Genomic DNA, 18,567 nt, shown 5'->3' with positions numbered 1-18,567 from the left:
GGACACCCGGGGGAACGCTGGGTGGTAGGAAATTTGTGTCAACCTGGTGATGCCACAACTTTCCCACACAAAAATGTGTGAAAAAAGTGATTTTTTGAGCTAAATTTGAGGTTTGCAGGGGATTCTGGGTAAGGAGTGTCTGGGTGTCTAGTTTTAAGAAATGTGAGGATTTGGTAGGTTTCCCTAGGTGCCGGCCGAGCTATGGTTCACAAAGTACAGCTAGGCACTTTACCAAAAAATTGTCATTTTTCAATGCGAATTTGAGGTGTGTCCACGTTGCGTTTTGCGCCGTTTCCTATCGCGGGCACTAGGTCGAACCACTCAAGTGAGGTACCATTTTTTTGGAAGACTTTGGGAAATGTGTGGTGGGTGGAAATTTGTGAATCCACGTAGTTTGCAGCACTTTCCACCACAGAAATGTGGGGAAAATGTGTTGTTTTGCCTATTTTTTAGGTTTGCAAGGGATTCTGGGTAACAGAACCTGGTGGGAGGCAGTCAAGTCACCCCATCCTGGATTCCCCTTGGTGTCTAGTTTTCACAAATGTGTGGGTTTGGTAGGTTTCCCTAGGTGCCGGCAGAGCTATGGTGCAAAAACTACAGCTAGGCACTTTGCCAAAAAAGGGTCATTTTTCACTGCAAAATTGAGGTGTGTCCACGTTGCGTTTTGCGCCGTTTTCTGTCGCGGGCACTAGGCCGACCCACACATGTGAGGTACCATTTTTCTTGGAAGACTTCGGGGAATGCGGGGTGGATGAAAATTTGTGAATCCACGCAGATTCCAGAACTTTCCACCACAGAAATGTGGGGAAAATGTTTTTTTCGACAATTTTTTAAGTTTGCAAGGGATTGTGGGTAACATAACCTGGTGGGAGGCAGTCAAGTCACCCCATATTGTATTCCCCTGGGTGTCTAGTTTTCAGAAATATGTGGTTTGGTAGGTTTCCCTAGGTGCCGGCAGAGTTATAGTTCAAAAACTACAGCTAGGCACTTTGCCAAAAAAGGGTAATTTTTCACTGTGAAATTGAGGTATGTCCACGTTGCGTTTTGGGCCGTTTCCTGTCGCGGGCACCAGGTCTACCCACACAAGTAAGGTACCATTTTTCTCGGAAGACTTTGGGTAACGCAGGGTGGGTGGGAATTTGTGGATCCACACAAATTCCAGAACTTTACACCACAGAAATGTGAGGAAAATTTGTTTTTTTGGACAAAATGTTAGGTTTGCATGGGATTCTGTGTAACATAACCTGGTGAGAGGCAGTCAAGTCACCCCATCCTGGATTCCCCTGGGTGTCTAGTTTTAAAAAATGTATAGGTTTGCTAGGTTTCCCTAGGTGCCGGCAGGGTTCAAAAACTACAGCTAGGCACTTTGCAAAAAAAGGGTAATTTTTCATTGTGAAAATGTGGTGTTGGGCCATTTCCTGTCGTAGACACTATGCCTACCCACACAAGTATGGTACCATTTTTATTGGGAGACTTAGGTTAATTCATATTTGTAAAGCAACTGGTATCACCTATTGACTTTCGATGCAGTTCTGCCTTCCAATTGAAAGACATTGTGTAAAAAAGAAGTCATTTTAAAAAATGACCGATAAATCTCATGCTAGTATGAGTATTCCCAATTTCGGAAATGTGCAAATATCTACTGTTTCTAAACTCTATATTTTGTTCCCATTTAAGAAATACATAGGTTTCTTTCATACCGATTTTTCCATGTATACATTTTCCCACAATATTTGCTATATACCCGTTACATAATAAAAATCCATTGCAAATTGCTGCTCAGTGTTTGACTCTGGGTTCGTCGGGTTCTTGGTGAACCTACAAGACCTATATATCCCCACAACCAGTATGGTCCAGCGGATGTAATGGTATATTGATTTCAAAGAGCTGTCATAATTAAAAGAAGTTACAGGTGAAAACGTTGACACAAAAGGCTATTTTTTTTAACTAATTTTCAATTTTTCCTATATTTAACTGTTACTTTCTATAAAGAAACCTTAATGGATCTACACAAATGACCCCTTGCTGAATTCAGAATTTTGTTTACTTTTCTAAAATATATAGCTTTCCAGGATCCATTATTGCCTTCATACCCATTTCTACCATTATCTGGAAGGATTTTGAAAGCACAAAAAATAGCAAAAATTGGCTATGTCCCAGAAAAATGCCAAAACTGTGTAAAAAATGTTGATTTTCTCACAAAAGTCTGTCATTCCCTAAAAAGTGGGAAAATGGTGATTTCAGCCCCACAAACCCTTTTTTGCTACTATTTGCTGGGAAAAACCCAGACGCTTTCATTTGCAGCCCTTTTTTCCAATTTTTCCCCCAAAAATCAAAATTTAACTGTATTTTGGCTAATTACTGGGACCCCTCCAGGGGAATCCACAAACCCCATGTGCCTTTAGAATCCCTATGATGTTGGAAGAAAAGGACGCACATTTGGAGTGGATACCCTATGTGGTCAAAAAGTTACAGGGGCCTAAGCGCGCACTATCCCAAATAGTTAAAAAAAGGCTTACACGGGGTGGGGGGGGGGGGGGGTTTGGGGAAGGCCTAGCAGCGATGGGGTTAAGTGATATTCCGAGAAGTGTTTCGCCATAGGATAAGAAAAGACGTTATTTTTGATAGCTCTTAAGTGCTAGAGTATTCTTAGCTTTAGTTTGTTGATCGTACTCCCCACGTATTGCTTTTTACAGGGGCATTCCAATATTTATATCACATATTTCGATTCACCAGTAATGTGATCAGTGATGTATTTTGTTTTCCCATTTTGAGATTGATATGATTGAGTATTCTGACCATTTTCGCAGGCTCTACATTTTGAACACTTCCTAAATCCAGGTGTATGTAACCAGATGGGCATCTCAGATTCCTTGATCACAAGATGGCTGTGTGTCAAAAGGTCTCCTAAGGAGGCTGTTTTTCTGTATGTTATACTTGGGTTCTTTTCAGTGTTTCATCTAGCATCAAGATGCCCCAATTTTACTTTTGATGTCTTTCAGTTCTTTATTTTCAATTTTGAAATCTACAGTCAGGGGTGTAATGTCATCCTCTTCTTGATCTTCTTTTGCTTTTAGTAATTCTGTTCTTGATTTGAGTTTGACTGTTGTTTTGGCTGTTTTTATAACTACCAGTGGGTAGCCTCTCTCCAGGAATTGTGTGCTCATCTCATCAAGAGTTTGTTCGATATCATATGTTTCTGAACAGTTTCTCTTTGCACGGAGCATTTCTCCGTACGGTCTTGGCGTGGAGTATACTGTTACAGGCGGAGGGCTTCCGATGTATCTTAGTACACATCTTCTGGTCTTTGATGAACACTTCCACAACTACCAATATGACATGATTTTTACTGAATGTTGATGTGAAAGATAAGTTATAGTTCTTCTTCTTCAGTGTTTGGATGAAGATTTCGAGATCTGATTGCTCTCCTTCCGAAACCACAAAGAGGTCATCAATAAATCTTGTCCCGATTGTGATGTTGGTTTTGTACTTGGTGTTCAATACATCGGCTTCCCATACCGACATGAGCAGATTCGCGTATGTGGGGGCAAGTAATGTACCCATTGCTGTTCCTTGCTTTTAGAGAAACGCTTCCCCCTTGAAAAGAAAGATGTTATGGGTCACGCAGTATTGTAGCATTTCGATGAGCATCTCAGAGTCTTCTAGGATAGCTCAATGATCTTGTTTTTAAGAACGGTCTGACAGCCATTAATCCATCTGAATTGAGAATCGACGTATACAAAGAAGTCACATCTATTGTTGCCATGATGAGTTGGTCATTCCATTGGACATCCCGGATTTTATTTAGAAAGACAGTCGTATCTTTCAGGTACAAAGGTAAAGATGTTACGTAATCCATTAGAAATATATCGATGAAGCATGATGTTTTCTCGAGGAGGGATCTGATTGAGCTCACATTAGGTCTTCCTGGTAGATTCATGATTGACCTATGTACCTTTGGTAGAAAGTATATGGTTACTATGATGCGATAATCAACCTTCAAATACATGTACTTCTCAAATTCAATCAATCCCCGATCCTTCCATGTTTGCAGTTTCAGATGATATTCCTGAGTCCGTGATTCCACTGGGTTTTTATCCAATTTTTCATAGTGATCTTTGTTCTCTAACTGTCTGTTAGCCTCATTTATATATTGCTCCAGATCTTGTATAAGAATTTTCCTGCCTTTATCAGAGGCTTTCACAATGATTTTTAGATCGTCTCTTTATTCTTTTAGGGCTTTATATTCCCCTGGCATTAGGTTTCAAGATTTATTTTTGTTCTTTTTAGATCTTGACAATTCGTTAACATCGTCCACCACAATTTCATGGAATAGAGCTACTTTATTCGCCGGTGGGAGTTGTGGACAACATATTGTGTGAGCCCTTAATCCACTGTCTCCACCCTTCCAAGTTGTGATGCCCATATTTTGACATATCTGTAAGTCATCATCCGCCTGTGAATCCAATACTTGGTTTGTGTTGTCAGGATTACCTCCTAATGTTCTCAAGGTTCTCAGTGTTGGAAGGTCTCTTTGATTCAGTATGGAGATGGTAGCCTTGGAAGCAGATGTTTGATTAGGATTTTGTGGGTTTAGTGGCTTGTCCTTATAATGTTTCTTGAGTTTTAGTTTACGACAAAATTTGTACATGTCAATCCAAAAGTTTGGTATATCCATATTACGATTGGGGCAAAAAGTCAAGCATGGGCAGTAATAATTCATTTTGTAACATACTTGGAGGGGGGTCGCTTGGCCCCATCCCCTGGGGCTGGCCTGTCCTATCTTTTTTTTTTTAGGGGAGGGGTGCCATGTGGCCCGCCTCCCATGCCACTTCTAGCCCCGGGGACCCCATTCCCTGCAGCCTGGCCACTCTGTTTGGGACCGTAGGGGGAGCCCCAATGCCCCCACGGTCCCACCGGCTCCCCACCTCCTAAGGGAACTGGCAATGTTTTTCCACATGGGTAGCTGCTAACATGCAGCTCTCCTTGTGGAAAAGCAATCTGCTTTGGATTTTGGAAGCGAGGGCAGGAAACCTACTCTCGCTTCCAAAATCCAAAGCAGTGTTTGCTATGACAGGGCGGGAGCAGCACGGTTCCTGCCCTGCCATAGCAAACAGCAGTCTCTCGGGGGTGGGCACCCAGGGACACTGCAGGAGCCGGCCCTGGGGGGTGGCGGTCCCCAGGGCCATGCAGGGCTCCACGAGGGGGGCCGCACGGCCCCCCTCCCTGCCAGTGCAAAGCCCCGGGGAGGAGTGGTCCCCGGGGCTTGGGGGTCCGTAACGTTCCCCTGTCTTTAAATTTTTTGTGCCCTGGCGAAGTGGTGGTCCCTGGGGCATGTGGGGGGCTTGGGCTCCCCCACACAGGTTTAATTTTAAAAAAGAGCCCCAGGGAGGCAGGAGTCCCTGGGGCAGCGTGGGGGGATTGGGACCCCATGCATTTTTTTTATCAGCCCCGGGGAGGTGGCAGTCCCCAGGGCTGCAGGGTCCGCATGCCCCCAGCAGTTGTTTATTTATGCCCCGAGGAGGTGGCAGTCCCCGGGGCAGAATGGGGGGGATTGGTGCCCCCATGCATTTTTTCACAGCCCCAGGAAGGTGGTGGTCCCTGGGGCTGCAGGGGCTCCGCGGGCCCCCGCTTTTATTAATTTGGCAATGCCCCCGGGACCTGGCCCACCCGGGGGCCTTCATTTTTGAAAATTATTTTGGGGGGATTCGCGACCCTAACGCGAATCTCGCCAAAAATATTTAAAAAATGCTTTTTTGGGCCCTTAGGGTCCTTGTGGGACCCCCTAAGCAGGCCTAGGGGGTCAGGGTGTTTCTACCCTGCCCCCTTTTCTTGTTTCTAAACATTTTTTACACTGTAGAACCGAGTCACAAGATGGCTGCCAACACTTCCTGGTTTGGACTGTTAGTAGCCAATCACAGGGAAGCCACGTGACTTGTTTCCACCTGTTTGCAATGTTTTCATGATCATAACTGGGAAATCGCAAAAAAATGGTAATTTAAACTGATATTTTGCTTCCGTTTTTTTTTATTCAATATTGCACAACAGTTTATTACATAGTCCTGGTTGGAAATTAAAATTTACCATCACTTAAGTTGTGCCATAACTCCTTAACTTTAAAAAAAATGTTCTGTCTCTTTAACATCCTTCCCCCCCAATACACTCTTAGCCTAGTGTATCTAGCAACCCAGTGGAACCAGTAGGTCACAAGTTCACAGCACCTTCTAGAAGGAACATGCTACTTCCAAGTGAGATGCAGCAGGTGTGGTTTACTCCACAGATTCAAAAGCATATCCATGTCTGTATTACATTTCTTTTTTTAAACAACAGCAAATAATAAGACTTCTTGCTAAAGCATCTAACACACTACCTAATTTTATTCACTTACAGGCTGATAGAATTCAATGATATATATAAAAAAAAATTAAAAAAAGAAAACACCTCCATTTTTACTGTGTTTCATTTAAAAAAATCCTTATTCAGCTCCAACCTTCTCCTGACTGCTATTGCTCCTTCACGTCAAAATGCTTAGAGTGTGGATTGTTTGCCACAGCTATGTCTATAGGGCTAAAGTGGCTGCAAAAAATAGAGGTATTGAGAGGGACTTGGGTTTGCCAACTGTAGAGATTACTTGGTGGTTCAGAGAGGATGAAAGTTTCATCAGTTACTGGCTTTGATTAAAACCATTGTGGATTGCTCCTCACCGCATGATTATGTACTGTGGTGGCAATGACCTAGGCATATTGACTGGGTTTATGGCTGTCAATCCTAATGATAGATACCTTTGCAGAACTGATGTTGCTTTTCCCTGACACCGTATTGGTGTACTCTAATATATGCCAAAGACAGAAATGGAAGTGCTCAAATCAATTCTGTCCACAGATTGACAAAGCCAGGAAACATGTTAATAAAGCTGTTTCTGCATTCCTCTGAGACCATAAAATGGGCTCAATCTATAACAACAAGCTCCATTTTGACATGCATGGAATTTATAGAAATGATGGAGTGCATTTTACAGTGGAAGGCAACAGGGTTTTTCTAAGTAACCTGAAACTCTGCATCCGCTCTTATGTGTAGTTGTCATATACACACAATCAGCACAACGGCTCTTGTCAGAGCCCCTCTAGTGCCTGAAATATATTATATATTTTTTCAAAACCACATTTTTTAAAATCTGTTTGAGAATCTTCATGATGACATCTCTATGGTCGTGAATACTTTGTGAAATCATAAAAGAAAAGTAGACATTCAATTGCCACCAGCGCATGCAAAAATAAAAAATAAAAAAAATCTATTCTAAACATTGCAGTACCCATATTAGTGTATACATGCATCTTTAAAAAACATATTTAAACATATGTTTTTGCACTAAATTTCATTAAAAACATCTCTAAAACCTATTTTCTGTTTTGGCAGTTATTCAGGGTGTCGCGACAATGCTGTTAACAGCGACGATGATCGTACTTTTTCATAACGTGTAAAACAAATATGTGCACACCTATTGCTAATGTATTACCTAAATTCATGTTTTTCTAGTGAGTGTCTATATAAACCATCTCTAAAACCTATTTTCCATGTTCATTGTGATGCCAGGAATTGCGATGACGTCGGAAACTGGAACAATAGCGCCTTTTTTTAACACACTGTAAAACACAAATATGCACACATATTATAGTACTTTTTGCACCAGTGGTTTATTACTGTATTGTCTAAAATCAAGTTTTTCTCATAAGTTTGTAAAAAGCATCTCTAAGACCAATTTTCTGTTTCTGCGGTAACGCTGAGAGTCGCGAGGACGTCGATACCCGCAATCACCGTGGCTACGTTGCGAAAATGCAAAGCAAAAGCAGGATTCAATAGACAGCATCACAATAAAAAATGATAAATATATAATTAATTCTAAACATCACATCTGATAAATCACTATCTAAATAACTCAATAAAACATGTATTTGTCTCTCAATATCTCTATAACAGTGTGTATTAATGATTCACTAGTTTATGTGATTGGTTGCATGTGTCTCCAAGTGGGCCTATGACTGGCTGCATGAGTCCCTCAGTGGGTCTATAAGTGGGTGCAGAAGTCTCTGAGTGGGTATATGAGTTTGTGAATCAGTCTTTGAGTGAGTTTGTGACTGGGTGTATAAGTCTCTCACTGGGTATGTGAGTGGGTGTGTGAGTGTCTGAGTAGATCTGTGAATGAGTGTATGAGTGGGTTAGTGAGTGGGTGTATCAGTCTTTGACTGAGACTGTACCTGGGTGCATGAGTCTCTGAGTGGATCTGTGAGTGGGTACATCAATTTATCAGTGGGTGTGTGAGTAGAAGCATAAGTCTTTCAGTGGGTCTGTGAGTGGTGAGTGAGTGTTTGAGTGGGTTTATGACTGGGTGTATGAGTCTCTCAGTGGTTCTGTGTCTGGGTTTATAAGCCTCCACTATGTATGTTAGAGGGTGCATGAGTGTCTGAGGGCATCTATGAGTAGGTGCATGAGTGAGTGGGTCTATAACGAGGTGTATGAGTGAGTGGGTCTGTGACTGGGTGTATATGTCTCTGACTATATATGTGAGTGGGTGCATGAGTCTCTGACTGCATCTGTGAGTGAGTGCATGAGCCTCTGAATGCTTATGTTAGTACACATGGATCTCTGAGTGATTCTGTGACTGGGTGCATTAGTGTATGAGTTGGGTGTGTGAATTGGTGTATGAGTGTCTGAGTGGATATGTGATTCTTTCTTGTTTCAATTGATTGTTCAGTACCTAGCCACCTACCAATTATACTGTGTAAAATAATAGTTAGTGTAGTTGCTGGCATTGTCCTATGCTCTATATCTAGTATTGACAACTAATGGAGCCTGCTAAAAACATACTTAGAAATCTAATATTATCTCTCCTTCCAATAGGACAACTTCAGTACTAAGTTATAAACTTGTTCTTCAAGTTCTTGCCTGAATAGATTAAGCGATCATATCTACCTCTTGCAATCTTCCCCAACCTTATTCAAGGGTTTTCCAAAAGGGGCTTCTTCATGGTGGTGGTATTAGTCTGTGACTGTGACGAGCGAGTGTGTTCAAATATATGTACAGTTTTTTTATATTTCCACCAATATTTGCGATGAGGTCTCGCTGAGAGTCGTCATCACGAATATCGTGCAATTAACAAAATCAATTTTGGACACATAACTTATGTCACTAACACCCCCATTTCTCCAACAGGGGGGTCAGAGAATCTCCACCCTGACTCCATATCTTAGCTTTGACACAAATTTCGAGCTCTAGGAACCGTTTCCAAATGATATAATGGTGGCAGCATCTTTCTGTTCAGGTTGCAGTCAGCCAATCAGAGCATTGTCGTGCGCATTTGAGATTTAACTCAAACTCGTCACGATTTATTTGTGATTACTGCTAAACCATCGCAAAATATCCACGGCCAGAGATATCACTATATTGTTTGGATTTCATTTCACAAAAACTACCGCACGGATTTTCACCAAATAACAAAAAGCACAATCTGTTTAACAACATCTCCCATTCTGACACATTTGATGCAATTCAGTCCAGCAGTTAGGGCTGTAGACCCAACAGCGCTTTCCTATGGGAATTAACATTGCAAATGCACTCCTATTTTGCGCCTTTATTACTCGGTCTGCAATGCACGGATCACCCCCAAACTTTCCATGACACACAGAACTTACTTCTACACTTTTTTGGGAAAATGTCATGAAGATTGGTCAAACAAAGCCAAGGTTCTAGGCAAGTCAAAAATGCTATGGAAACTAGGTAAAAGATAAATGGATAGATAGATGGATAGATAGATAGATAGATAGATAGATAGATAGATAGATAGATAGATAGATAGATAGATAGATAGATAGATAGATAGATAGATAGATAGATAGATAGATAGATAGATAGATAGATAGATAGATAGATAGATAGATAGATAGATAGATAGATAGATAGATAGATAGATAGATATAGATGTAAATATAATATAGATATATATCTTTGCAGCAAGGATTGTAGCCAGTGCCCACATGTGCCCTCTGGTGCAAAAGGACATTGTATTTATGAATGTGGTACCATGTTCATGCTAAAGGTTTTGAAATGTTAGTGTGTGCCACTCACCTAAATAAGTATTTAGCATTAGAGAGTGCTTGCAGTTGCATCCACTGCCTTTGTTCCAAAAGAAGTATGGGCTTGATGTAATATTAATATGCCAGGGTTTCTCAATGCAGTGCATCAGTGGCCAGGGCCTAGAGGTATCAACATGTTCTGCAAGGCAGCAAAATAACGTGCTGAGCTGCATCAAAGGGAGAGGGCAGGAATGCGACATTTATTTATTAAGATGTGTGACGACCACCAGCATCAGCCTTGCGGCAGATGGTTCTGATGCCCCCCGTAAGTCATTTCTATTACCACTGCTAAAATGATGCCCTTGTGTATACGTACTTGTTTTTTTTCAACTCTGATTACATGTTTGTTATCCCTGCATTTCCTGTTTACGCAGCTGATTTTATCCTCTTTGTAGCTTTTTTCCTTCTTTCCTTCCTGCTCCCTTTTTTCGTAAGCTTTCCCTTGCCCCTCATTTAACATGTCTTGTTGTGTAATACTAAGAGAGAAATCATTTTTGGTAACATAAAGAGGAACACAGAGCCAGGACAAAGTACTCTAGTCACCAAACATTATGGTGCGTTTCTTAATCAAACAGTCAAAAAGTAGAGGGGCAGAAATAGAGTAGTCATTATGTTCATGGTGGACTCCCAATGATGTCTTATATTAGCTGTTTCCCTGACAATACGGCGTGGCATGAATGGGATTTCACATCAATATCATATGTCCTTTGCATTCCCTTCTACTTCTCATCCTTTTGAAGCCGTACCGTATGCCCTTCCTTTGTTGTCCATCCATTAGGAGAAAAAAGAAAAACGTTTTTGGTTGACTCAATGACTACCTGGTTTTTAAAATGTTGTCAAGCAACAGAGTAACACAAACCTCCCAAAGTGATTACTTTTGATAGAAGAATATACTGATAGATAGCTAACCTAACTGTAGTGTGGTATTGAAGTTGTTGTACCTTGTGCAAAATAAATACTTAGGTGGCTATCTGGTATCTAAAATTGGTGCATTATGTTTTTTCACTAGCCTGAGAGACCACCAGCAGTGCTGTCGCTGTCACAAGAGCAAGGACTTCGGAGGAGGCACAGCCAATGATGGGGGATGAAAAGTCCCAGTGGTGGCAAGGACAAGTGGTAAGTCACCTTGCTTTCTTATTGACAATATCTTTTTAGTAAATGAGGTAGATACTCTGTCTATCACCTCCAGAGTCCTCTGCATTTTGCCACCTAAAACTGCAGCACAACTTATTTTGGTGCTGCTGTGCAGGTAGTAAAATCATGTGCATCTGCTGTGGCACAGTCTGCAATGCACAAGCTGAAGACAAGGTGTGTGTCCTAGTGCTCGCTCATTCTCCTACTTGTACTTCATCTGATCATTCTGTCTTTCCATCCCAGCTTACTTAACAAAGTTAATTCTATCTCGGCATGTGATGTTTTTGCCACATTTCTCTGCCCAACTGAAGAATATTTCACGGCTGTCATTATGTATTGATGTTTGTAATTTGCTTCCTCCCATCAATCAATGTGACTAATAAAAAGAGTAATACATGATCAGTAACACCCAACCATTCCATAGCTAAACCTCTACCTAGCCCAATCCCTATAACTTAACTCCCTGTGGACTAGTGTTCCCTACTGCCAAGTGAAGGTATTTCCTGAGAATAATCTGTGTTTGTGGCCTTGGTGTAATTTAGGACTAAAGGCCTGATTTAGAGTTAGGTGGATATCCATTTTCCACCAAGTGTGTCCCATCTGTCATACTCTATCAGCGTACGCATATAAACCTGAGTTTATACTTAGGATAGTAGAATTGAAGAGGGAGTTGGCGAAAAGCTGGGCCCTTGGAATTATAAGTTAATAACATAACATGCTTCAGATACATTGCCCACAAAAACATGCTGGAGAGTTAGCAGATCCACTAGAATGGATCTTTAGCCAACCAGCCTATCAATAAATCAATCAATCATAGCATTTGTAAAGCGTACTACATACCCGCGAGGGTCTCACGGCGCTAGGGGGGGATGCTGCTACTGTTCGAAGAGCCAGGTCTTGAGGAGTCTCCTGAAGGATAGAAGGTCTTTGGTCTTCCGTAGGTGGATGGGGAGGGTGTTCCACATCTTGGTGGCGAGGTGGGAGAATGATCTGCTTCTGGCGGTCACTCTTCGGATGCGGGGGATGGTAGCGAGGGCATGGTCTGCGGAGCGGAGCTGGCGGGCGGGGGAGTAGAGGCTGAGTCATCTGTGGAGGTACGCTGGTCTGGTGTCGTGGAGTGCCTTGTGTGCGTGGGTGAGGAGCTTGAAGGTTATCCTCTTGTTGATGGGGAGCCAGTGCAGGTCTTTCAGGTGGGGTGTGATGTGGCTGCGGCGGGGGATGTCCAGGATCAGGCAAGCGGAGGCGTTCTGGATGCGTTGGAGTCGTTTCAGGAGTTTGGCCGGGGCTCCTGCGTAGAGTGCGTTGCCGTAGTCCAGTCTGCTGCTGACGAGGGCCTGGATGACCGTCCTTCTAGTTTTGGTGGGGATCTACTTGAAGATCCTGCGAAGCATGCGGAGGGTGTTGAAGCAGGAGGAGGAGACGGCGTTGACCTGCTGTGTCATGGAGAGTGTGGAGTCGAGGAAGACCCCTAGGTTTCGTGCGTGGTTGGTGGGTGTAGGGGGTGCTCCTAGTGCCGTCGGCCACCAGGAGTCATCCCAGGCCGAGGGGGTGGAGCCGAGGAAGAGGACCTCCATCTTGTCCGAGTTCAGCTTCAGTCGGCTGTTCCTCATCCAGTCGACGACGGCCTTCATTCCTTCGTGGAGGTTGGTTTTGGTGGTGTGGGGGTTCTTGGTGAGCGAGAAGATCAGCTGGGTGTCGTCGGCGTAGGAGTTGATGTTTAGGTTGTGTAGTCGGCCGACTTAGGCGAGTGGTGCCATGTAGACGTTGAATAACGTTGGGCTGAGAGATGAGCCTTGGGGTACGCCGCAGATGATCTCGATGGCTTTGGAGCGGAAGAGGGGTAGACGGACGCTCTGGGATCTTCCGGAGAGGAAGGAGTTGGTCCAGTCCAGGGCCTTCTCATGGATTCCGGCGTCGTGGAGGCGTGCTTTTAGTGTGCAGTGGCAGACTGTGTCGAAGGCGGCTGACAGGTCCAGGAGGATCAGGGCCGCGGTTTCTCCATTATCGAGCATGATCCTGATGTCGTCGGTGGTAGCGATGAGGGCAGTTTCGGTGCTGTGGTTGCTGCAAGACCCTGACTGGGATGGGTCTAGGATGTTGTTCTCTTGGAGGAAGCTGGTCAGTTGTTTGTTGACGGCCTTTTCGATGACCTTCGCCGGGAACGGGAGCAGGGAGATGGGTCGGAAGTTCTTGAGGTCCTTGGAGTCCGCCTTGAGTTTCTTTAGTAAGGCGTTGATCTCTGCGTGCTTCCAGCTCTCCGGGAAGGTCGCTGTCTCAAAGGAGATGTTAATGGTTTTCCGAAGGTGGGGTGCAATGGTCCTACTGGCTTTGTTGAAAATGGGGTGTGGGCAGGGGTCTTCCGGGGATCCGAAATGGACGGTGTTCATGATCTTGATGGTGTTGTCGTCGTTGGTGTTGGTCCAGGTGACCAGGTGGTTGGTGCGGGTGGTGGTCGTGGAAGCGGGGGTGTCGGCTGCTGTCGGGGTGGTGACGGCGTCGAAGCTGTCGTGGATGTCTGTGATCTTGCGGTGGAAGAAGGTGGCCAGCGAGTCGCACAGTTCTTGTGACCGTGGGATGTCTTTGGTGTTGGAGCTGGGGTTGGAGAGTTCCTTCACGATGCTGAAGAGCTCTTTGCTGTTGTGTGCGTTGTTGTCGAGGCGGTCTCTGAAGGCGGACCTTTCGGCGGATCTGATGAGTTGGTGATGTCGGCGGGTGGCGTTCCTGTGGGCTGTGTAGCTTTCCGGTGTTCTTTCGTGGGTCCAGTTTTTTGCTAGTTTTCGGCAGGTTCACTTGGAGGCCTGGAGGTCTTCGGTGAACCAACTGGCTCTCTTGCTGGTGTGGGTATTGGGGGGTTTCTTGAGCGGAGGGAGGGTGTTGGCGCAGTCGTTGATCCATTTTTTGAGGTTGCGGGCTGTGGCGCCTACAGCAGGGACTTATCTTAACAATCAAACACACACTGTGTCGGCCTACTGAGTCTGCCACATGGCCACCTTTATCCAGTCTCGGACTAAGTCTCAAGGTGATTGGCCATGTGGTAGTCCCCTGCTTTATTAATTTCACCATGTGTGTGAACAGTGGGCTATAAATGAAGAGTGGTAGTGATAGCCTGATCAGTAATCAGTTTTGACCCACTAATGTGTGTGACTGCAGGACTCAGAGTGAAAATGTTTCAGTTGGGTGCATGAGCAGCCAAGGGCTGAGGAAAGCTATAATCGTGAGCAGAGAAAATGAATCATCTGCATTTATTTATGTGTGCGTCCATTACAAACACTATTGCTTCCTGTAAGCTACACCTGGTGTTAAGGACTACCAAATGGGTATGCTAGCCCCCATCATATGGGTTTTGTCTGTGGCACAATTGTGTCAGTTCATGGCATAGTAGTGCCAATGACATAATTGTGGCCATCCTGAACTATTTTGGGTATTCTTGGTCTAGTTATGGTATACTGCAGCCATCAGTGACACATTAACAGCATGAGTGCACTCTACTTAGGTGTCCCTGATATAATTGTGGCTGCCCCTTGCATAATAATGGGCATGACTAATAATATGGTGGCCATCCTTGTCCTTATGGTGTCCAGGCTTGGCACAATTATATACTAGTGGGCATTATTGGCATTATACAGTCGTCCTCGGTGTTATGGTGCCATGGCTTATGACTGTAATACCAGAGCATTCCAAGCAGTCTGTCCATGTGAGGTATTTGTAGAGGTGAGTGTTCAATTGAACTAACAAGCAGATGTTTGGGGGCCCTGTATTTCCTAAAAATGAAAATGTGTATTTTAAAGGCATTTTTTTCAAACAAAGGTTTTCTTCAGGAAAATGTAGTTTGTTTGCCCAAAATGGAAAGTGGTGATAGAAAAATCTGAGCATTTTCAGAAATTGATATGCTGATGAAGACAAAAAGTTGCAATTCCAAACACATTCAAAGTTGATACTTGAAAGATAAGTCAAGCTGAATTGAGGAGACTTATTGCTGTGGTTATGTCCTTTGTGCCACAAGGCATGTGAAGATTTGATTGTTACTTTATCCATCAGGTGGGGTCATACTTGTTGGAGACCCCTGCTCTAGGATTAGAATACTGGTTAATTTTGTTTCACTTTATTGCTTGATGAGGTTTTGCAGTACCCACAAATTTGGGAGTTGTACCCTTCGTACCAAAAGGGACAGGGTAAAATACCAATTGAAACATGAAACAAGAAATTATCCTCTCTTCATCACCACCATCCACCACCATCCACCACTGTATATCTTCTTATGTAAATAAAAAGAAAATCCCCCTGTCGACAATTAGGATAAGATGTGTAAAGAAATACCTCTGATTTATACAGCCACAAGATTAACTATAACCAAATATCACACAAATTACAAATCTTATGTCAAATTGTCGATGTTGCATTTTAAGTTGGTTCACCCCACCTTCTACAAGACAATATTCAAATATACAGTCCATTGGTATATCATGTATAAGGAGAATCAGGTAGAGAAGTGAGCACACTGACCCTGTTTATGTAAATTTGCCTTCCCTGTTCTTTGGAATGTATATATGAATATCGTTCTCTATCTTTTTAGGCAAACCTATGTTTCAAAATCTTATGTCCTGTAGAAGGTAGGGTGAACCAACTTAAGACCACTGAAACGCCATGTCGACAATTTGGGCTAAGATTTGTAGTGCTTGTAATATTTGATTATAATTAACATTGGGGTTTTATAAATCAGAGCTATTCCTTCTCACAAAGGTGATTTCTAATATTGATATGTATCTGTGATGATATTCTTTATATAATATAAAAGTTGGTATATTAAAGATTTTTTTAATTGTTGTGATAAAATATTGTATACAGCGTATTTTATCTTTCAATATGTTAAAGGTTTACCAATTTTTAATAAACTAGACATTTTTACATGAAACATTGTTCAGTGCCAAGACAGTGTAGTGTATGCAACTGAAGGGGGATTTTCTTTTTACACACATATGATATACAGTGGTGTATGATGTTGACAGAGAAAGTGAGTGATACAAAAGGGATTCTTTCTTGTTTCAATTGATTTTTCAGTACCTAGCCACCTACCACTTATACTGTGTAAAATAATAGTTAGTGTAGTTGCTGGCATTGTCCTATGCTCTATATCTAGTATTGACAACTAATGGGGCCTGCTAAAAACATACTAAAAAATCTAATATTATCTCTCCTTCCAATAGGACAACTTCAGTACTAAGTTATAAACTTGTTCTTCAAGTTCTTGCCTGAATAGATTAAGCGATCATAGCTACCTCTTGCAATCTTCCCAAACGTTATTGAAGGGTTTTCCAAAAGGGGCTTCTTCATGGTGGTGGTATTAGTGTTCTTATGCTAACAGGGAAGATATCACAAAGCAAGGTCCAACTCCCACCTATTTGAATGAGGTGAACTCCAACTGTAGGATTATTCAGAAAGATTATTAATCACAGTCAACTAGGCTTAAAGAAAGCACGGAGTTACTTGGTTGTCAAAGACTGAGACCACACACCATGACAAAATAAGTGTATTACAAAAACTAGTAGTAGTAACTTCTAAGCAATCTGGTGAGCTAGTAACTATCTAATTTTTCTTTTTAAATCTAAACTAACAAAATTGTCGAGTCAGGACTCAGAACTCAGGAGGAGAAGGTTTTGTTACTCCATGTTGTATAGAATTTGCAAGCATCACAGGAAGGGTCTGATTCACAAAGGTAGAGTTACACTTTTGGTTTTAGTTTACTGATTCTTGCAGTGTAAGTTTTCAACTAGTAAAGTAGTAAGTAATCCTTATTACTTTAAAATTAGTTACTACTACTAGTTAATTACTACTCGCAAGGTTTCTGCTTGTAATCATAAAGTTCTGGTGGTTCAGTTAAATTGCAAGAGTGAACTTACACCAAAAGTGTAACTTTGTCTTTGTGAATGAGGCCAGATAGTACATACTGGTATTAACTATCTAGGCACAGACATTGTTCTGACTCTGCACTACAATGATGCTATCCCTTTCATGCCTTGGTGGGTAAGTGGGTAAGAAGATCCTGCAATGAGTTTGTGTCACTTTCTACCACATCCACCCCAGTATGTGATCCATTTCTGGTGTAAATTTGTAAGTCAAACCTCAATATATAACAGAGCCTGAAGGAAGAGGGTAAGGCTTTTGATGAATGGATGGCAACGGGGATTTGGATAAAGGTGTGACTAATCAATCAATAATCAATATGAACTTTATTCGGATAAAACAACATATCCATAAAAGTACAGCATAAAATAAATAATACACAAAAATGCTAAAAAAGCCAAAATATACACAGATTTTAAAAAGGTCCATTAATCAGGGTGCATCGAGTTACGTATACGCATCACTGTTTTCAAAAATGATCCAACTCTTAAACATAGTTCATCATCAGTAATAGCTAGTACCTTTTCATAGGCTACTTTATAATCCATAATGTTGCGAGACTTAAAATATGGGATCAGGAATTTTTTCGTAGGAGCTGAGTAGTAACTACAAAAGAACAGGAAATGAAGCATTGACTGCCCGTGAGTATTATTACATGGACACGGTAATAAGTTAAGGTTATGTATAAAACCGATAGGGAATGACAGCAAGTATTTCATGGTGTCTGTCCTTAACCTAAAGAACAGGCCCCTTTCCCAACAACCGATTGGTTTAAGGAGGTATATAGGCATAGCAGGGGGTGCATCTATCAGCATGTATCTGGCAACTGAGGTTTTATTACACTCAGTTGATGCTCGTGCTATTTTATAGGAATCATACAAAGTTTTTTCCACTTTTTTAATATTGACAGAATTGATTTCAAGTGGAGTTAAAAAAAGATGTTCCATATTTAAGCTACGTAGGCTTTTGCAGACCCCTGCTAACCATGGTATGTCCATCCCTTTGTCACATTTTAGGCAGTCAAGGATTATTTCCCTAGTCAGCTGGGCAGCCGGATTCTTCCAGATTCTTAACCAAAATAAAATAGGACGAGCTTTGATGAAGTCCTCCACATAAGATAAATTGAGTTCACTGTGAACAGCATATGTAGAGGATGAGAAAGGTGCTCCTAGAATCTTACGGCAGAATCTGTTCTCTTCACGTTGTATGGGTACACTAACTGTATTCCCCCATACCTCCGCCCCATATGTTACTGTTGGTATGCATTGCAGTCTATACATTTTAATAATGGATGATACAACCTCTATATTCTTTGGCTTTGGTAACCTAAGTATGATGTTGATAGAGTTAATAAACTTTCGTTTACAATTCGCTATGTGATCATTCCATAGACCATTTGATG

General features: G+C 42.3%; 1 long non-coding RNA gene across 1 annotated transcript in view; it reads left to right on the top strand.

The window, feature by feature from the left end:
- The window catches only part of LOC146862503 (uncharacterized), a 139,708-nt gene that overhangs the window by 112,568 nt on the left and 8,573 nt on the right, over nt 1-18,567 (top strand). Inside the window, exon 3 of the long non-coding RNA XR_014978138.1 lies at nt 11,140-11,246. This is a non-coding gene — a long non-coding RNA (uncharacterized LOC146862503). The remainder of the gene's footprint in view (nt 1-11,139; nt 11,247-18,567) is intronic.

This window comes from Triturus cristatus, chromosome 2_2, assembly GCF_964204655.1.
Source record: "Triturus cristatus chromosome 2_2, aTriCri1.1, whole genome shotgun sequence".
In the NCBI taxonomy this organism is placed as follows: domain Eukaryota; kingdom Metazoa; phylum Chordata; class Amphibia; order Caudata; family Salamandridae; genus Triturus; species Triturus cristatus.
This window is presented reverse-complemented; position numbering and strand designations above follow the sequence as displayed.